The sequence below is a fragment of the Helianthus annuus genome, chromosome 6 (assembly GCF_002127325.2).
Source record: "Helianthus annuus cultivar XRQ/B chromosome 6, HanXRQr2.0-SUNRISE, whole genome shotgun sequence".
In the NCBI taxonomy this organism is placed as follows: Eukaryota; Viridiplantae; Streptophyta; class Magnoliopsida; order Asterales; family Asteraceae; genus Helianthus; species Helianthus annuus.
The window spans coordinates 74,755,706-74,778,494 of NC_035438.2; the positions used below are offsets into that span (position 1 = coordinate 74,755,706).

At 36.4% G+C, this 22,789-nt stretch overlaps 1 long non-coding RNA gene across 1 annotated transcript; it reads right to left on the reverse strand.

The window, feature by feature from the left end:
- Positions 1–8,562: 8,562 nt before the first annotated feature.
- LOC110903497 lies at positions 8,563–22,129 on the reverse strand. The gene is made up of 4 exons (XR_004859593.1): positions 21,928–22,129; positions 19,994–20,051; positions 9,241–9,298; positions 8,563–8,759 (listed from the first exon to the last, which is right to left on the reverse strand). It is a non-coding gene; the product is annotated as an uncharacterized LOC110903497 (long non-coding RNA).
- Positions 22,130–22,789: the final 660 nt, after the last annotated feature.

Here is a 22,789-nt window from a genome sequence, read left to right on the forward strand (position 1 = left end):
TTTGTCCGAATTTGTGATTAGTGTTTTGTGAGTACTTATGATGTTAAGTACTGACTAGTTTGTTTATTTGTAATGTTCGAACTTATGTATAATCAGACAAGATTTTTGTGTCAGGACTTTTGTTCGAGTTTGTTGCCCTAGCCTATATATATGTGTAGTATAGGGTGGATAAGGGCATCTCACAAACCCTAGCAATTCCTCAACAGCGTGTGCACATTCTAGAGAGAGAGTGACAATGTGTTAGTGAGAGAAAGCTAGGTTTAGATCTTTGTGATCTAAACCAGCTTTTACTTTTAGATGATGTATACTATTTCGGTTTATGTAATCTTTGATAACTGGTTCAATAATAAAGGGTTTCATCTTCTACATCTTTCTATCTTGTTGTGTTTTTGTTGATTTCAAGTCGTGAATCAAGTGTAATGTTGATGTTCGTCATCAATCTGGTGCTTTCACTGTGGTAATAGAGCATGGTTACCGATTCGGAATGGTCTAACCGCCTTCAGAATCACCATATCTCTTGATTTAATATTTGTTTCCACCAAACATCATGGAGACGTGAAGATTTTGTAGAAAAGTTGAAGAAATTGAAGTTGTTCGTCGACTAAGATGTTTTTTTGTTTTCCAAGTTGTTTCAGAATTTGAGGTTTGATCTAAAAAATGAAACTTCGTGATTCAGACCGAAACCTGTGATTAGTGTGTGAATATGTTCAAGACAAGAGAGATTAGAGACGGATAAACAAAACTTCCTTGTATAAATTCGGTAGCATAACATTACAAAGCGGCCCGATTACTAGCTAGCCGAAACATACCAAAGGAGCATACATCCGGGGAGAGACCAAGTGGTGATCTCTCCCCCAAGTCTAAAAACTTCATCCCTTTGCAAATGAACCAAGGGGTGGTATTTATAGCCACACCTACTTCACTTGCAAACACACACGGTCAAACAAATAACCCTCTTGTTTGACCACTTCAAATGAGCGGGTCAATACACGTTCGTTTGACCATTTCACTAACTATTACATAATCAGCATAAAATAAATCTAATCTATTCAAACAACATCAGACACAAAAACTGCACCAACAAATTCCCCCTTGTCCGTTGCTGTCGAATGCTGAAAATGCAACTGCAATCGATCTTCAGTCAAGTATTTGTTGAAGTCATCTTCTCTGTGTTAACAAATTCCCCCTTGACCAATGATCTAGGTAAGTAGTATCTTGACTTGAGTCTTCATAGCAATACCAAACCCTTGAAGCTTCTCGTATAATATTTCCCCCTCAAAGTAAGCGTATCCGTGTTGGGTGTTGTGCAATCTCCTCGCAAGGCTAAATTGACGGATCTTCCGCTGATCTTCCAATACTACAACCGGCATTTGATAAGGGTTCCATTCTTTAAAAACTGCATCAGGTCTTGATCTTGTCATAAGAATTCTGTTTCATTCAAGCATACTACGTTGGTAGAGTTTTCTGGTGAACTGTTTTCTGTAAACCATCTTTGTGGAATCGACCAAGTAATGCACTTTGAGCATCAGCATCAATACTCAGGAAGTCAGCTAGTCCGAGTATATCACTTGCAAGCTCAACCAGCATGCTTAGTTGAACTACATCCAGATCTCATTGTCTCGCCTTTGTGAAGTTGACCACGTAATGCACTACGGATCTTCAGCATCAGTACTCAGGATGTCAGCTTGACCAAGTACATCGTTTGCGAACTCAACGAATTGAATTACACCCAGATCCCTGTAAAATCTCATAAAGATTCCCAGGTCATCAGTGAACAACGTTTTGAAACTACTGTAGACTTTAGATACCTGTATGTTTCCATGCAAAACCCTTCACGCTGGCTGGAGAATGAATTAAAATCCTCAAATATGTGTCTTTGCAAAACATTCCACGCAGAACCTTTGGTATCACCAGAAAATCACAAACTCCACCACCTGTGATTGCGCTTAGAAATTCACCGAAGAAATTCCAAAAATTTATGAAAATTTTTATCCCCCCATTTCTTTGGTAAAATCTCTAAATCTTAACAAATTCCCTCCTCTGAGTAGAACTGTCGTCAACTTCAAATGTTCTCGGTTTTTCGAAAAAACATGAAAGGTACTTTCTTCTTTGCATATTCTAGTTGATAATGAAAGTCCCCTAGCCCCGTAGGATCCGACTTGTATCCCCCCAAAGTTCTTGTAACACCTAATCCGAAAACTTCGATCATAGGCATAACTCTTCGACTTTGTGAACTCGTTAGGACCGGTCTTGGCTCTCTAGGTTCCTTCAATCGTTGCCAAATGAGAGAATATGACAATAAACAAAATTCTTTTGAGCATTTATGAACACCGATAACAAAACAAATTATCACGGGCGGAAATAAATATATCGTTTTTGGCCCATAATAGTCACGTCACCAATTTTGACATTTGCACCAGTAACACTGTGACTACCCCACGTTAAAAAAATCATGTTTACATCATGCCTCATCATTCCGCCCGCTCCCGAACCCATACAAATTTGACGTTAAAGCTTAATTCAAATAAGCTTCACAAACACCCGACCCAAACTGATCAACATTCCATCCCCACTAATAAATTTTTAATACCCGGCCCAAGTAGCATTAGTGTAATTGATAATAATTAACACAAACTCTTTAATAGATCACACCCAAAAAAAATCAAATGACCGGTGCCCCTCAAGCCCAATCAACCAGCTACACCTCAAGCCCAAAACTATGCTGAAGTAATAATTTTGTTCTCCCAGTTAACCAAGACCCAAAGAAAAAACTAGCAAATTAAATGCACACCTGCTAAAACCGACAATCATGTGTAGCCCCCAGACACCTCATATACAATTTAATCATTTAAAAAAAATTCCAACTATCTTGGAATTTTAATATTTCCATGCGTAGCCTCCAAAGAATTGAGGCAGATAATATCCATCATTAGTGGGCCCCAACAACTTGCACCATTTAATCACCATGCAATATGATTCTTCGTTGAGGGGTTCTTCGGCAACATGAGGTTTTTCAGCTACCGAGGTTCTTCATCAAGGTCATTTAGACGAAGAATTCGGCAAATGATTCTTCGCCAAGGTTGGGTCTTCAGCACAAATGGTTCTTCCTCTACCATTCTTCGTTGGATGAAGTTCTTCACAGGGGATAGATTTTTCGTTTGAGGGGGGGGGGGGTCTTTGGCAAGGGAGATTCTTCGCCGGGGGTTCTTCGCTAGTGAGAGGTTCTCCGTGGATGCAGATATGAAGAAACCCTAGTGTTTCTTCAACAACCGCCACCCCTCTTCAAGAACACAGCTAACTGTTCCTTTGTAGATCTGATGAAAAACTTTCAAATGATGATGAAAACTTGATTTCTGGTATAAAACAGAAAACCCAACCCCCCCCCCCTCTCGTATGATCCGTATCATCTCAGATCCGTATATTTAGATCTAAATCTGGGTTTTCTTCATGTTTACCCACTTTTACATCTTGAACAAAAACCACGAAAATCACTGATTTAGAGCACATGTGACTTAGCAAATTGTTAGGTTCACTAAATCGGGTACCATGGCTTAGATACCAATTGAAAGTTCGTGATTCGGACCGAAACCCGTGATTAGTGTGTGATTATGTTCAAGACGGGAGAGATTAGAGACGGATAAATAGAACTTCCTTGTATAAATTCGGTAGCATAACATTACAAAGCGGCCCCGATTACTAGCTAGCCGAAACATACCAAAGGAGCATACATCCGACATCCGGGGAGAGACCAAGTGGTGATCTCTGCTCCAAGTCTAAAACCTTCATCCCTTTGCAAATGAACCAAGGAGCATACACACTAATGACATAAGTTTATCAGTACTTATGTGTTGACAAATTCGGACAGTATAATGTGTTTTGGAGTCCGAATTTGTGATTAAGTTTGTCAGAAATTATGTTTGTTTTTCCGAATTTGTCATTAGTGTTTTGTTAGTACTTCTTATGATGTTAAGTACTGACTGGTTTGTTTATTTGTAGTGTCCGAACTTATGTGTATTCGGACAAGAATTTTGTGTCAGGACTTAGTGTCCGAGTTTGTTGCCCTAGCCTATATATGTGTAGTATAGGGTGGATTAGGGCATCTCACAAACCCTAGCAATTCCTCAACAGCGTGTGCACATTCTAGAGAGAATGACTATGTGTTAGTGAGAGAAAGCTAGGTTTAGATCTTTGTTATCTAAACCAGCTTTTAGATAATGTATACTCTTTCGGTTTATGTAATCTGTGATGACTGATTCAATAATAAAGGGTTTCATCTTCTACATCTTTCTATCTTGTTGTGTTATTGTTGGTTTCAAGTCATGAATCAAGTGCAGTGTTGATGTTAGTCGTCGATCCGGTGCTTTCACAGTGGTATCAGAGCAAGAGCATGGTTACCGATTCAAAATGGTCTAACCGCCTTCGGAATCACCACTGTTCTTGATTTGATGTTTGTTTCCGCCAAACATCATGGAGACGTGAAGATTCTGCAGAAAACTTGAAGAAATTGAAGTTGTTAGTCGACTGAGATGTTTTCTTGTTTTCCAAGTTGTTTCTGAGGGTTGATCTAAAAAACGTTTTTTCCGAATTTAATTAATAGTTAGAAGTTTTGCTGTCCGTATTTGTTATTCTGACCTTATTAATGGCCTAGTGTGAAGTAACACTTGAGAAATAAATTCAGAAGCTGGTCAGTACTTGTGGATTCTTTGTCCGAATTTAGTTGAATTAGGTTTATGCATGACTGTTATGACAGTCATCAAGGGGGAAGTCTGATACAGAAGCATCAAGGATTTGGTTTTGTTACAAAAACTCATGTCAAAGTTTCTATAAACCCGAAGCATTAGTCAAAGGGGAATCTGCTGACGCCACAAGTTTGACATCAACACACACGTTCAACAACAAGGTTGAAGGGGGAGTATGTAGGTGCATCATTTTGTCAACAACTTGTAGATCTCGTTCATAGGCTGTTTAGTCTGGTTTGTGTGGTGATACAATTTGTTTAGAGTTTGATTATGGGGCGTTTAGCATGCTTAATAGGGTTGGGGTTAGCAAATGCGACGTAGTACTAAAGGAAGCTCATTAGCAATTTGTCATAAACCAACAACCTTAATTGGGTCAATCCATGGTGAATAACAAAAGGCTTTGTCATAAACCAACAACCTTAATTTGTCATAGTTAATTTTATAACACTAAAATGAAGTTAACTACTTTAAGTAAATTGTAAGACCTTATGTACATTGAAAAGACTACATAGGAACTATATCTTCAAGGTCTAGGAATATAAGGCTAGGGTGCTTCTATAAGGAATTGTTTCTGTCTAGGAATTCTAGTTACTATTAGACATCATTTAGTGTTTTTCGGTAGTCTTTAGAGAATATGCAATAGCATTACTTTTTAAATTAAGTTAGGCACCAGGTTGTTTGTGCTGATGTTGCCATTTTTATACAAATTTTCTTTATTTATTGTTTTTGTATGTTTTGGTAGATAAGGCATATGCATCAACGTCTTAAAGTATATTCGTTAATCAACAAGTGCAGGTGTTGTATTTCTAAAGAATATGTATCCTACTCCACATTTAATTTGTCTCGACATGTGGAACGTATTTAAAATTTATGAATGCCAAAAAAATACATTTTAATAACAAATCAGCCGTTTCCAAAAATTACTTTCAGCCATCGTCTAGAATACCGTCATTCGGGTAATGACATGGCACTGCGGAGCATAATACTAGTAAATTAGTAAAGGCATTAAGAGTCATCCAAAATATATATATAATTTGCCCATATATAATTGGAGACCTTGAGGGTAATATTACCTGCCCTCTCTATGGGAAGAATAAGCATTGACGCTGCTGCCCATATTTGTAAAGTAATATACTAATAGCTTACACCATATGAATCATGGACCATATATATGTTATAGTAATTGAATGGTTTACAATCGTAGATACAGAGGGACATACTTGTTTCTCAATTCTCATGTCAAGTTTTTTCTTCAGAGACAACACATATGAATTTTCCTTGGACAACTTACCGATCATCTTCTTTCCCATTACATGTCCAGTAAGAGATGGTGACAAAAAAAGAGCCTGGGTTGCCTTGTGTTATCATCAATAATGGGATCTTTTAGTGCAGATGATTAGCCCGGAATCGACTCCAATTGTCTTCTGATGCTCTTGCTCTATTTCCAAGTCCTTTCTGATTTAAAGGTATTTCCTTAAAACATATGGATGTACCAATATAGTTTTCAACTTTCCAAAGAAATGGAACTGTGTCATTCCTTCCAAAGAAAAAAACTGCAATCACAAGTTTTTATCTCTTTGATGTTGAGTTAAAGGCCTAGTATGCCCTTCTATTGGGTGTGGGAGAATGGTTATGGATAATGAACCTTTGTCTGACCGTTGTTTCTTTGTGTATGAAATTCTCGTATGGTGGAAACAAGCTTTTGGAGTTTCATCTTTTTGCCTATGCAACGCACAGCTGCAGTTTTTATGATATGGTCTCCGCTGTCTGTCCATTTCTGACATTGATAGGCTTTCTTCAAAAACACATTGTTGCAGCATTCGAATTCTTACAGAAGCCATTTGTCGTTTTGAGTGCAGGTCGCGCTTGATATGATATGCTTATGTGAAATTTAAGTGATTACATGGGACTTGTAGATTGGGTTTAAGTTGTGAATGTGGGGAGGTTCTAGTAGGGTTTAAATAGTTCCAGACATTGATAATAGAGTTAGATCTGTAGGAGTTATCTAGGTAGAAAAGATGCTATATGAGTTTGACGGTGGATTTCAAGGAAAATTTGGCATGTATGCTTCCACACAACAAAGATCCCATAACGAATAAAGATACCTTGTTTCATTAAATTCCTTCCTCCAAGATTCGCATAACAAGGTTACTCAGTTTTGTTTCTTCTTTGAGATGAAATGTGAATATTTGCATTGTGTTTCCCATAGCATAACCAACATTTGTTTCTTTATAGTGACTAACAAACAAAAACTATACATCTTTCATCATTTTTGTTGAATCGTTGATGATAATATCTATGGGTGGTAGATTCTCCAAGTTATTGCAACTACTATAAGTATTTTGTATATCTCCTAATAACTAATATTTAATTAGCTAAAATAATTGGTTCCCCAACAAGAGTTCTTACACTAAACTTATAACTATAATTTGTTTTGTTCACTACTACAATATGAAGCATTAGACTGTGTTCCACACAACAAAGATCCCATAACGAATAAAGATACCTTGTTTCATTAAATTCCTTCCTCCAAGATTCGCATAACAAGGTTACTCAGTTTTGTTTCTTCTTTGAGATGAAATGTGAATATTTGCATTGTGTTTCCCATAGCATAACCAACATTTGTTTCTTTATAGTGACTAACAAACAAAAACTATACATCTCTCATCATTTTTGTTGAATCGTTGATGATAATATCTATGGGTGGTAGATTCTCCAAGTTATTGCAACTACTATAAGTATTTTGTATATCTCCTAATAACTAATATTTAATTAGCTAAAATAATTGGTTCCCCAACAAGAGTTCTTACACTAAACTTATAACTATAATTTGTTTTGTTCACTACTACAATATGAAGCATTAGACTGTGTTCAAGATATTTTTTAGACGGTGTTATAATAATAACCCCGTCTTAAAATCAATTCCTCACATGGCCGTTGTGCCAATCCAATTAAAATATTCAACAAAATTCCATATAACCCCGTCTTAAAATCAATTCCTCACCCTTTGGTGTTCCCTTTGAACACCGTCTTATGCTTATATATGCACCCTTTAGATGGTGTTTTTGAACACCGTCTTAAACCCATCAAGGAAAACCCAAGCCTCTATTTGCTCAATAGAATTTAAGATTAAATTTCAATTAACCTTTTTGTAGGTCCCGATTCTCGGAGGATCGATAACGAAACCAAATCACTTGTTTATCACAAACACGGTCACGAGTGCGGAATCCCCGTGACTATGCCAAACCAAACATAGATAGTAACAACACAAGGTAACCAATGAAACACAATCAATTGATTAGATGAGAACACGGTTCAAACAGATACACACACAGTTTGAAGTAAGACTCTCAGGGTATGCTCTCATAGTTTCAAAGTGAAACCATGTTGTGTTTATATAGCAGCCTAGGCCCAACAGTGACGAAACTAGGATTTGGCCCGACGAAACATCACTTGGGCCCAACGAAACTTTACAGACAATGAAACTCAAGGAGTTTCGTCACCCATCTCGACGAAACATGAAGTTGTGACCAATAAGGAGTTTCGTCATGTAGTACTCGACGAAACCTGGGAGTTTCGTCGAGGGCTGCAAATGTTGATGTGCTGCAAACTGTTAACTATAAACACACAAACAACATATTAACCCAAATATGCAACATGCATAGTCATTAAACATTACATATCAATGAGAGAAACTTGTCAGACACAAGTAGGATAGGAGGATTGTCACACCCCGATTTTCGGTTTGTGCGGAAGCGTATGGCGAGGTGTGACGAGAGCGGCAATCGATACAATCAATCGAGTAAACAACATATTTGAAACATAAAAGATGTTCATCCATACATTTGATTCAAAACCATAATTTACATTACATATGTCTTGTTTGAAACTTGAAACAACAACAACTTTAACTACATTATTCAATGTTCAAAACATAACACTAAAAACGGATGACATCACAAAAGCTTGCGTTCTTGATAACCACTTGAACATATTTTCCCAAAGCCGTCCACTAATCTCCTGTAATACATGTTAATTTTGAAAACGTCAACAAAAGTTGAGTGAATTCATGTTATTTTGTTTTTGCATCAAATGAGTCTCCAAAACATTTGAAGTAATAAAATTCGTTTTTGTATAGTATGATAAAAAAAATTGTATGATCATTAGTGTGTTGCAAGGACACTAATATGTATGCCGAATAGGAGGCAACCAAACCTTGACAATTTATCGTGTGTGTCAACGACACTAGTTTGGACACAAAGGCACTCTTGACGATCGTGGTTATCGTTGTCGTTAAGAGTGGGGCTTGCCAAAACCCAAATAGATCTATCCGTTTGTTCCTTGGTACTTGTTTATTCATTAATGGCCCCTTTATTTTAACACCTATCCGCATGTGATCAAAATAGTTTCATTGTATTATCATACTATTTTTAACATGTATACATCCCCGAAAGTTTAAAACTATAAACATTCAAAGTAAAAGGGGAAAACATGAACTCACAGATTTGCGTTCCGTGCAAATCTCTATTCGATTCCTTGTTCGCGGTTCGTTTCTCGACCTACAAGTGTTCTAATCTAGTTAGACACTTAGGTTTGTTTTTGTGTATCATACAAATATTCTATCTTGTATTTTGTTTTTGTGTTTTCATGTATATATAACTTCCTTGTATATATACATTTATTTTATTTTATTTGTGTTTGAATGGGCTTAATTTATGTTTTAGAATTTAAGTCCATTTTGGGTATTTGGTGCTTATGGGCCTAGCCTAAATAACTTTGTTTAAAAATATGGGTCAAATCAAAATTAATTTATAGGAGTGGGCCTTAGCCCAAAACATTTTATAAAGGTAGGCCTAGCCAATTTAGTTTATAGTTGTGGACTTAGCCCAAATAACTTGTGTAAGAATGGGCCTAGCCCAAATTGTTTTCTAAAATATATCTAGTCCATAATAATTTATAAATATTGGGTTTTTAGCCCAAGTATTTTGTAAAGTGGGCTTTAGCCCAATTTTGACTAAAAATACATTTTAGTCCATTGTTTTGTAAAAGTGGGTCTAGCCCAAATTTTGTTTATGAGAAATGGGCATTAGCCCAATTTTAATTTATAGACCACTTTTAAACTACATAATTTTTGGGCTAGTAAATAAAATAAAAAAAAATATAATAATTATAGTAATACTTGTATTTTTATAAAAATCTAATTTTTATAAAAATTGTTACTTATGCCATTGTTGAACATTTTAGTGCATAAACTTGTGTGACGGTTCGTATTTTATTCTAGTCATTTACTACTTGTCGGTTTTATTTATCCGTATCATTTATCCTGTTTGTGTTGTCCGTCACGTTTTACCATTTGCTTTGTTTGCTTTGTTTGTGCCATTTTTGTTTGTCCAAAAGTCCATATAGTCCAATAGTGTCCGAATTTGTCCATTTGTGTTTTCGTGTCCAAGGATGGACATTTTATTTCATTTTCAAGTTTATATACATATTTTGTAATTTTTATGGATGTGTAACAATTTTGCATTTGTTCCTACTAGAACTAACATATGATGTACACATCAAAATATATAAACTTATGATACTTGATGAATATTTTTGTAAGTACACATTTTATCCAAAAATATATACTTGTCATTTTTATTTAGAAATCTTTTTATAAAACATGGATTTATGACTTTGTCCAAAATTTGTTTAACCATGTTTAAAGACTCCAAGTAATTGTTTTAGTAACAAACTTCTTTGTTTAACAACTTTTAACACATCACAAAATTTATAAAAATTTTGCCATAGTTTTGTTTGAAATATGGATTTTTCCCCAAGTTTATACAAAACTTCTTTTCAAATTATTTCAATACAAAACATCATCAAGTATCAATATCTATCAAAATTTGTCAACAAAAGTAGCATGAACATGATATTGTTCTTAACTTTCCTAAAAAGGAAACTTTATTCCTTATTTTTGCCAAAAATTTGTAAAACGGGATTTTATGAAAAACTCTTGTTTTAGATGTCTTACAAAGTCATTTGAAGCATAAACATGTATTCAAAATATTTACTACTAACATATTTCTTGCTTTTGATTCTTTCCAGAAATGGAAACTTTATTCAACAAATTTTTCAAAAATTTATTTTCTTGTTTTTAAATGGTTTTCCACATTTTACTAGCATGCATGTTCATCAAAAACTCATGTTCATCACTTTGTTGATGAATCTTGGTTTATCCTACATGCATGTATGTAGATCATCTTTTTGAGTAAGAATAACCAAGATTCAAGTTTATTAGCCTAGATTTCTCCAAGTTCATCTCATAATCATAGAAAAATCATGTTTAAAAATAATGATTTTTAGTTGTTTCTTGTTATTTTTCAAGTGGGTTTAGATGAACTTGTAAAAAGAAATCAAGAATAAAAGTAAGACTAGTGTAATGTTCTTACAATTTTTGCTAGAAAATAGGGATGAAGATAAGAAAAATCTTGATGATCTAGGGCTTCTAGTTCCACCAAAAATGCTCCAAATAGCTTTACTAACTCCCTAGTATCTTGTTTCATCCATAAACTTCCATATTTGCAAGAAATCTTGAGTTTGTGATTTGAAATGAAGTTGGTGTGAGGGTGGTTTGGTCTTGAACGAATTTTAGGAGAGAGAGTGGAAGAGTAGTAATTTTTTTTTTTTTTGGTTTTGAGATTATGGTAGAAGGTGGAGTGTAAGAATTAACTATATCTTGGAAAATGCCACTAATCAAGCATGTCCTTGTTCCAACAAAGCAATTTGATGATTGAGCTTAGATGGGGGTCCCACAATGAACAAAAATCAGCTAAATATGGGGTTAATTGCTGATTTTTTTTTTATAAAAGTATTGTTCAAGTAGTAAACTTTAAGTATTTTTAGAACTTTGATATTTTATATAAAAATATCTACAAGGTTTTAAGCTCTAATATTTTAAAGTAATGTGACACTAGGTAAAACTAGTTCACCAAAATTTTTAGTTTGTAATTCGGGTGAAAAAGTCGGTTCGGGTCCTGTACCGGGTTAAATACTGACACCGTGTTTCGTTTGGATAAATACATAACAAAAATTATTTTTGCACTTGATTTATTATCCAAATAATTAATCCAACTTTTTGGACTAAAAATTTTATTATTTTTGACACGGTTCCGGTACCGGCTTTGCTGACTGGCAGTTACTGAACTAGCCGTGCAGCTTAACACAATAAGATTCGATTGTGGATTTTGTGTCGTTTTTAATACCCATTATATTATTTATGTCAAATAATATTTATTTTTGGGTTTTTCGGACAGTTACTGTTTCGTTCTACGGAATGCTGTATATTCCGCACGATTGCTGTATTTTTCTGCGGACTTGGACAATTTGGTTTTTAATTGGAATTTTGTAAATAATTAGGCACATAATATTTTTGGACAAAGCTTTTTATAGAATATTTGTGTAGACATAACTGTATGTCTTGTTTTCATTGTGTCAGACTGTACCGCGACTAGTACTAACAAGTATCGTTTATTCGCGTTCCTAATGTTAGTCTAGGATATTGTTTCTAATCGCAACGGATTCGGTATCATACTTCACTATGATTTTAGTAATTCCTAGACTCTCAAGACTTTAATTAATTAAAATTAAGTCAAATACGCGAAAATAATAGTCGAAATAGTTGTTCAAGTTGTACGGAATTACCGGAATTTTGCCGTTTGTCACATTCTCCCCCTGTTAACGGAAATTTCGTCCCGAAATTTTTAATCTGCGTCCCTTCTTAGTTGAGACTTTCTTAAACAAATGAGGGTACTTCTTTTTGATTTCATCTTTTCGTTCCCATGTGAACTCGGGTCCTCGTTTCGAGTTCCATCGGACTTTGATTAGTTTGATTCGACTTCTCCTTGTTTTGTGAATCTTTGAATCTAGAACCTCAACAGGTTCTTCGATGAAATGGAGTTTGTTGTCTACACGGATTTCGTCCGGGGGAATAATAAGTGATTCATCCGAAAGACACTTTTTCAAATTCGACACATGAAAAGTGTCGTGAACGTTACTGAGTGTTTCAGGCAATTTTAACTTGTAGGCGACGTTTCCAATCTTTTCCAAAATCTCATAAGGTCCTATGTATCTCGGGCTAAGCTTCCCATGCTTACCGAATCTAGCTACGCCTTTCCACGGCGAGACTTTTAGCAACACCTTGTCTCCAACCTCAAAGGACAACGGTTTGCGGCGTCTGTTCGCGTAGCTTTTCTGTCTGTCTCGAGCCTCCTTGATACGGTCTCGAATTTTAAATATTTTATCAGTAGTTTCTTGAACTAACTCAGGACCTAACCGTTGTTTGTCGCCTAGTTCTGCCCAGCATACAGGAGATCGACACTTTCGGCCATATAATGCTTCAAATGGTGCGGCTTTAATACTTGTGTGATAACTGTTATTGTATGAGAACTCCACTAGAGGCAAGTGAGTATCCCAATTTCCACCTAAGTCCATCACACAAGCACGCAACATATCTTCTAGAGTTTGAATTGTGCGTTCACTTTGGCCGTCAGTTTGGGGATGAAAGGCCGTGCTCAAATTTAATTGGGATCCAAAGGCCTTTTGAAAAGACTGCCAAATCCTTGATATAAAACGACCGTCTCGGTCAGAGATTATCGACAAAGGTACACCATGTCTTGCTACAATTTCTCTGAGATAGATTTTAGCTAACTTTTCAGTACTATCTTTTTCCCGGATAGGCAAGAAGTGAGCTGACTTGGTTAATCGGTCGATGATTACCCAAATCATGTCGTGACCACGAGAAGTCCTGGGTAATTTAGTTACGAAATCCATAGAAATATGTTCCCATTTCCAATTAGGGATTTCGGGTTGTTGTAGCAATCCAGAAGGTTTTTGGTACTCAGCCTTAACTTTAGCACATGTTAGACATTTTCCAACATATGTCGCAATATCACCTTTGATATTAGGCCACCAATAAAATTCCTTGAGATCGTGATACATCTTATCTGTTCCAGGATGTATCGAATACTTGGATTTATGAGCCTCCTCAAGTATTAGTCCTCGAAGACCACCAAAATGAGGAATCCAAATTCTATTCATGAAATATAAGGCTCCGTTCTCTTTCGACTCAAATTGTTCTTCCATACCTCTAAGCATTTCTGCTTTGATATTTTCTGGTTTTAATGCTTCTTGCTGAGCATCAAGAATTCGAGAGGTAAGGTCGTTATGAATTGTAAGCCTTAAAGATCGCACACGCAAAGGTTTAACTCGTTCTTTTCGACTTAGAGCATCCCCGACAACGTTCGCTTTGCCCGGATGATATTTGATCTCACAATCGTAGTCATTCAACAATTCGACCCATCGTCTTTGGCGCATATTTAACTCTTTCTGGTTAAATATATGTTGTAGACTCTTGTGATCCGTGAATATCGTCCATTTGGTACCATAAAGGTAATGACGCCAAATTTTTAGTGCAAATACCACTGCACCTAACTCTAAGTCGTGTGTGGTATAGTTCCTTTCGTGAATCTTTAGTTGGCGTGATGCGTATGCAATAACTTTCTCCCTTTGCATCAACACGCATCCTAACCCTTGCCGTGAGGCATCACAATAGACTACGAAATCATCTGTACCGTCTGGAAGTGACAAAATTGGAGCATTACAGAGTTTGTCTTTAAGCAGTTGAAAAGCTGCTTCTTGTTTCTCTCCCCATTCAAATTTCTTCTCCTTTTGAGTGAGAGAAGTGAGGGATTGTGCAATCTTCGAAAAGTTCTCAATGAACCTTCGATAATAACCGGCCAATCCTAGGAATTGACGTATTTCAGTCGGTGTCTTAGGTGCACTCCAATTCTTTATGGCCTCAATTTTCGATGGATCAACGTGTATGCCTTTCTCGTTGACTACGTGTCCGAGAAATTGAACTTCGCGAAGCCAAAATTCGCATTTGGAAAATTTCGCATACAGTTTCTCCTTTTTCAACAACTCAAGAATAATTCTAAGATGGTGCTCGTGTTCATTCTTGTTTCGTGAATATATCAATATATCATCGATAAACACTATCACGAATTTGTCAAGGTAAGGCTTGCACACTCGGTTCATTAAGTCCATGAACACCGCTGGTGCATTTGTTAAGCCAAAAGGCATAACAAGGAACTCGTAATGTCCGTAGCGAGTTCGGAATGCCGTTTTTGGAACACTTTCTTCTTGAACTCTGAGTTGATGGTATCCTGATCTCAAATCGATCTTCGAATAATAGCTCGATCCTTGAAGTTGGTCGAATAGATCATCAATCCTCGGTAGTGGATACCGATTCTTGATTGTGAGTTTATTCAACTCCCGATAGTCTATGCACATCCTAAAACTTCCATCCTTCTTCTTCACGAACAACACTGGAGCTCCCCAAGGCGAGTGGCTTGGTCTGATGAAACCCTTATCCAACAACTCTTGAAGTTGTGTGGATAATTCTTGCATTTCCGAAGGAGCTAATCGGTATGGAGACTTTGCCACAGGTGTGGCACCTGGAATTAAGTCTATTCGAAATTCGACTTGTCGTTGTGGAGGTATTCCCGGCAAGTCTTCTGGAAAGACTTCAGGGAATTCCTTCACAACCGGGATTTCCTCAATTTTTAGCTCCTTGGCCTTCTTGTCAATAATGTGCGCTAAAAATGCTATACATCCTTTTCGTAGGCACTTTCGGGTTTTCATACAGGAAATGATTCGAAACGGCATTTCGTTTTTCTCACCGTGAACAAGAAGTGTTTCGTTATTAGGAAGAGGGATTCGAATGATCTTGTCGTAACACACGACTTCGACTTGGTTGGTGGATAGCCAATCCATTCCAACTACGATATCAAAACTACCTAGTTGAACGGGCATTAGGTCAATTTTGAATTTTCGTCCTCCTAACTCTAAGGAGCATCCTTTAATGATGTTATTGGATTCAATCACCTTTCCATTCGCTAATTCGATAGTGAATGGAACATCTAGTTTAGTTGACTTTAGTCCAAGCATATCTTTAAATTCTAAAGATATAAAACTAAAATCTGCACCGGTATCAAATAAAATAGAAGTGAAATGATCGTTGACAGGAAACGTACCGGTGATTACGTTGGGATCCTGTCGCGCTTCTTTGGCTCCAACCACAAAGGCTCGTCCGCGGCCTTTGATTTCTTTCGGACAGTCTTTCTTGAAGTGTCCCATATCACCGCAATTGAAACAGCCTTGGTTTTGTCCTCGTTCATTATCGTTTCTGTTGCCTCCTTCTTTCTTAACTACCTTGTTGTTACCCCAACATTTTTCTGTGCGGTGCCCCATCTTTCCACATTTGTCACACTTGATATTTCGGCAACTACCCGTGTGATGAAACCCACATCTGTTGCACTTAGGTGCATTCCCCGCATATCCTTTTGATTCTGTTTCTGCTGCTGCTACGAATGCCTTCCCTGATTTCTTTGGAGGGTTCTCCTTTTTCTTATTACCCGAATGAGATCCTTTCTTAAATCGTGAGAACTTCCGCTTATTGTCATGTGAAGCGAATTCTCCTTGTTTTTCCTTCGCTTTCTCAGTACTCTCCTTGTCAAACTTATTCATCCTCTTCGCTTCTTCGGTTAAACTAACAGAAATTGTGATGGCCTCAGTGACCGTGGTAGGATGTGAAGACGTGACCAAACTCCGGATCTGGGGTGCCAATCCCCAAATATACCTTTCAACTCGTTTAAACTCTGGAGTTACCATGTACGGAACTACTCGTGAAAGATCATGGAATCGTTGTGTATACCCGTAAATATCTGGTCCGTCCATTGTTAGATGCCAAAACTCCGTTTCTAACATTTGTAACTCCGCCCTCGAACAATATTTCTCCCTCATCATCTCCTTCAGTCTGTCCCACGTAATGGCATATGCGGCTGCATCTCCCAAAATTTGTACTTGTAGATTCCACCAAGATAAAGCTTCAGCCATGAACATACCCGAGACATATAACACAGTCTGATTAGGGGTACAGTTGCTCATGCGAATGACGGAATCCATCTTCTCAGTCCAACGGACGAAAGCTACGGCACCACCCGTGCCATCAAAATTCAAGGGTTTGCAATCAAGGAATTGTTTATACGTGCATCCTGAAATGTTTGGTTCTCCAATTGTCAAAAATATATATTTTTCAATAAATATTAATGAGAATTCCTTTGAAAGGTTAAGAGTAACCAACCGTTAGCAGGATTTTGGGGTACTGGTGGAGGTTGATCTCTCGGCCCATCATTTCGATTACCACGGTTTGCCTCATGCTGTGCAATCGCATCCGCGATGCGTTGGTTTAGTAAGGCATCAAGCTCAGCTTGAGTCGTGGGTAAAGGATTTTGAACATCACGTAAATTCCTCCTTCTTGGCGCCATGAATCTTCATATGAAAATCATATAAAGAATTTTAGACCAATATTTAAAATAAATATTGTCATCCATGGGCTCAAAAATAGAATGTAACACATCACCACAACACATACATACATCAAAATGGGATAGATCGATCATATCTCGTGCAAAAACATCCGTACAAAAATCATAACCAACATAAAAACAATTCCAACAATAACAAAGTATAAAAGAAGAGATACCACATACATATATATAGACGTCAACTTGTTACAAAATGTTTGTGAAGAAACAAAATATAGTTAGGAGTTACATTACTCCAAAATTCATGTCATAAACAAAATACAACTACAAAACAGATTTTTCTTCACATGGTTCTTCATCGTCTTCAAGTTGATTTTTATATATATCTTCAAAAGTCTCTTCTATTAGTCTTCTAACCTGCTAAGGGGATCTACCTCCTAATGCGACCACATACCAAGACTAGAGTGGGGGTGGGGGTGGGGGTGTAGATGCATCAATGACCCCTCGAACATAAGCCATATCCTCCTCTAAAGCGCTAACGCGCCCCTCAATAGACGGAGGTGGGGCATGGTGTGAAGGAAACAACGGTGCTGATGGAGATGGTGGTGGAGGTGATGTCGGTAACGGTGGTGGAGGAGGAGGGGATGATGTCGGTAGTGGGGGCAATGGGGATGATGATGGTGCGGCACTCGCAGGTGCTCGAGATGCAGACTGTGGAGTACTAAGCTCATCAAGGCGACGGAAAACGATGCCGAGCTGAATCTCGACAGATGTGAGCCTGAACTGATAAGTGGACGAAGGCATATGACTCGGATAGTATGGGTCATGGGGACTCATGCTCAGTGGAGGATATGCAGGAAGATCTGCAAAGTATGGAGACGGGTAAGTGACAGTACTGTGCATGGAAGTAGGAAAATGATATGGATCTCCAAACAAAGGAACTGAAGTATGCAAAGGATACCCCGTCATAGGGTAGCTAGGAGTAGTGTAGGAGGGCCCGGCAGCATACGGGTCGAAATGAGAACTGACCGTGGATGTGACAGGAGTAGCAAAAGATCCGAACGGCGGATAAGGAGGTAAATGCTCATCTGGCATAGTCGCACCACTCAACGAGTAGTGAGCTGGTCCAGTAACAGGAGGGATGATCGGATGGACATCTAGGAATGTAGTGGGCAAAACAGGATCAACATGTAATGGTAACGCCTCCGTAGGCGGGGGTAACACTGTGTCAGGGGAGTGAAGTGGAGATGGAGTCAAAGGTGTAGCAGGGGATGAAGATGAAATATCAATGGTAGTAGCATCGGGATGAGCAACCTCAAGTATAGTAATATCAAAATCAACACCGATGCCTAGATCATCATGAAGGTGCTGGACAGGAACAACAGGGATGACCATGTCCTCGACATCGTCATCTGGTATAGGATCAACAACAGGAGGGACGTCATCGCCGCCCTCGGGGCCTACAACATCGAGTGGAATCGGAAGAAACGCAACAACACGCTCACCCTCGGGGTGACCATATATAATCATGTCATGAAAGTGGGGGATAGCAAGCACGTCATCTACCGGTGGGATGTCGGCTGGATCGGGATCAGGAAGGGCGAATGGCTGGAAATCAATGTCCATCCACTCGTCATCAGAAATCTCGTCATCGGAAACGAGTATAACGGGTGGGGCAGGATCGTCTAATGGTATGTAGTCGGCATCAGAGGCATGACCCGCTGAATCTGTGTCTGAACTGGATGACATGGTCCTGGCAAAATAATCCGTACAACGTATACATGTGAACAACTTATAAATAATAGATTTTTGGGCAATTGTACTTTTGTGTTCATTGTTTATATCGTTTATTATTTCAAGTTCGATTTATTGTTATCGTGTCTAAACCCCATAGACTTATACCAAATAAACTAGTCTTTGGTATTATCGTTTCGAACTATCATTCAATACTACTACATAGTATCCTTGCATTTTTGTTTTGTATTAGTGGACGCTTTGTAAAAATATAATGTAGAACGCTTGTTGTAAAGAACATCGTTTTGAAATTGTAGACTAGACTCAAAAGAATCTTAGTTCACTACAATTGATGCTCTGATACCAGGTCTGTCACACCCCGATTTTCGGTTTGTGCGGAAGCGTATGGCGAGGTGTGACGAGAGCGGTAATCGTTACAATCAATCGAGTAAACAACATATTTGAAACATAAAAGATGTTCATCCATACATTTGATTCAAAACCATAATTTACATTACATATGTCTTGTTTGAAACTTGAAACAACAACAACTTTAACTACATTATTCAAAGTTCAAAACATAACACTAAAAACGGATGACATCACAAAAGCTTGCGTTCTTGATAACCACTTGAACATATTTTCCCAAAGCCGTCCACTAATCTCCTGTAATACATGTTAATTTTGAAAACGTCAACAAAAGTTGAGTGAATTCATGTTATTTTGTTTTTGCATCAAATGAGTCTCCAAAACATTTGAAGTAATAAAATTCGTTTTTGTATAGTATGATAAAAAAAAATTGTATGATCATTAGTGTGTTGCAAGGACACTAATATGTATGCCGAATAGGAGGCAACCAAAACCTTGACAATTTATCGTGTGTGTCAACGACACTAGTTTGGACACAAAGGCACTCTTGACGATCGTGGTTATCGTTGTCGTTAAGAGTGGGGCTTGCCAAAACCCAAATAGATCTATCCGTTTGTTCCTCGGTACTTGTTTATTCATTAATGGCCCCTTTATTTTAACACCTATCCGCATGTGATCAAAATAGTTTCATTGTATTATTATACTATTTTTAACATGTATACATCCCCGAAAGTTTAAAACTATAAACATTCAAAGTAAAAGGGGAAAACATGAACTCACAGATTTGCGTTCCGTGCAAATCTCTATTCGATTCCTTGTTCGCGGTTCGTTTCTCGACCTACAAGTGTTCTAATCTAGTTAGACACTTAGGTTTGTTTTTGTGTATCATACAAATATTCTATCTTGTATTTTGTTTTTGTGTTTTCATATATATATAACTTCCTTATATATATACATTTATTTTATTTTATTTGTGTTTGAATGGGCTTAATTTATGTTTTAGAATTTAAGTCCATTTTGGGTATTTGGTGCTTATGGGCCTAGCCTAAATAACTTTGTTTAAAAATATGGGTCAAACCAAAATTAATTTATAGGAGTGGGCCTTAGCCCAAAACATTTTATAAAGGTAGGCCTAGCCCAATTTAGTTTATAGTTGTGGACTTAGCCCAAATAACTTGTGTAAGAATGGGCCTAGTCCAAATTGTTTTCTAAAATATATCTAGTCCATAATAATTTATAAATATTGGGTTTTTAGCCCAAGTATTTTGTAAATTGGGCTTTAGCCCAATTTTGACAAAAAATACATTTTAGTCCATTGTTTTGTAAAAGTGGGTCTAGCCCAAATTTTGTTTATGAGAAATGGGCATTAGCCCAATTTTAATTTATAGACCACTTTTAAACTACATAATTTTTGGGCTAGTAAATAAAATAAAAAAAAATATAATAATTATAGTAATACTTGTATTTTTATAAAAATCTATTTTTTATAAAAATTGTTACTTATGCCATTGTTGAACATTTTAGTGCATAAACTTGTGTGACGGTTCGTATTTTATTCTAGTCATTTACTACCTGTCGGTTTTATTTATCCGTATCATTTATCCCGTTTGTGTTGTCCGTCACGTTTTACCATTTTATTTGTTTGCTTTGTTTGTGCCATTTTTGTTTGTCCAAAAGTCCATATAGTCCAATAGTGTCCGAATTTGTCCATTTGTGTTTTCGTGTCCAAGGATGGACATTTTATTTCATTTTCAAGTTTATATACATATTTTGTAATTTTTATGGATGTGTAACAATTTTGCATTTGTTCCTACTAGAACTAACATATGATGTACACATCAAAATATATAAACTTATGATACTTGATGAATATTTTTGTAAGTACACATTTTATCCAAAAATATATACTTGTCATTTTTATTTAGAAATCTTTTTATAAAACATGGATTTATGACTTTGTCCAAAATTTGTTTAACCATGTTTAAAGACTCCAAGTAATTGTTTTAGTAACAAACTTCTTTGTTTAACAACTTTTAACACATCACAAAATTTATAAAAATTTTGCCATAGTTTTGTTTGAAATATGGATTTTTCCCCAAGTTTATACAAAACTTCTTTTCAAATTATTTCAATACAAAACATCATCAAGTATCAATATCTATCAAAATTTGTCAACAAAAGTAGCATGAACATGATATTGTTCTTAACTTTCCTAAAAAGGAAACTTTATTCCTTATTTTTGCCAAAAATTTGTAAAACGGGATTTTATGAAAAACTCTTGTTTTAGATGTCTTACAAAGTCATTTGAAGCATAAACATGTATTCAAAATATTTACTACTAACATATTTCTTGCTTTTGATTCTTTCCAGAAATGGAAACTTTATTCAACAAATTTTTCAAAAATTTATTTTCTTGTTTTTAAATGGTTTTCCACATTTTACTAGCATGCATGTTCATCAAAAACTCATGTTCATCACTTTGTTGATGAATCTTGGTTTATCCTACATGCATGTATGTAGATCATCTTTTTGAGTAAGAATAACCAAGATTCAAGTTTATTAGCCTAGATTTCTCCAAGTTCATCTCATAATCATAGAAAAATCATGTTTAAAAATAATGATTTTTAGTTGTTTCTTGTTATTTTTCAAGTGGGTTTAGATGAACTTGTAAAAAGAAATCAAGAATAAAAGTAAGACTAGTGTAATGTTCTTACAATTTTTGCTAGAAAATAGGGATGAAGATAAGAAAAATCTTGATGATCTAGGGCTTCTAGTTCCACCAAAAATGCTCCAAATAGCTTTACTAACTCCCTAGTATCTTGTTTCATCCATAAACTTCCATATTTGCAAGAAATCTTGAGTTTGTGATTTGAAATGAAGTTGGTGTGAGGGTGGTTTGGTCTTGAACGAATTTTAGGAGAGAGAGTGGAAGAGTAGTAATTTTTTTTTTGATGGTTTTGAGATTATGGTAGAAGGTGGAGTGTAAGAATTAACTCTATCTTGGAAAATGCCACTAATCAAGCATGTCCTTGTTCCAACAAAGCAATTTGATGATTGAGCTTAGATGGGGGTCCCACAATGAACGAAAATCAGCTAAATATGGGGTTAATTGCTGATTTTTTTTTATAAAAGTATTGTTCAAGTAGTAAACTTTAAGTATTTTTAGAACTTTGATATTTTATGTAAAAATATCTACAAGGTTTTAAGCTCTAATATTTTAAAGTAATGTGACACTAGGTAAAACTAGTTCACCAAAATTTTTAGTTTGTAATTCGGGAGAAAAAGTCGGTTCGGGTCCTGTACCGGGTTAAATACTGACACCGTGTTTCGTTTGGATAAATACATAACAAAAATTATTTTTGCACTTGATTTATTATCCAAATAATTAATCCAACTTTTTGGACTAAAAATTTTATTATTTTTGACACGGTTCCGGTACCGGCTTTGCTGACTGGCAGTTACTGAACTAGCCGTGCAGCTTAACACAATAAGATTCGATTGTGGATTTTGTGTCGTTTTTAATACCCATTATATTATTTATGTCAAATAATATTTATTTTTGGGTTTTTCGGACAG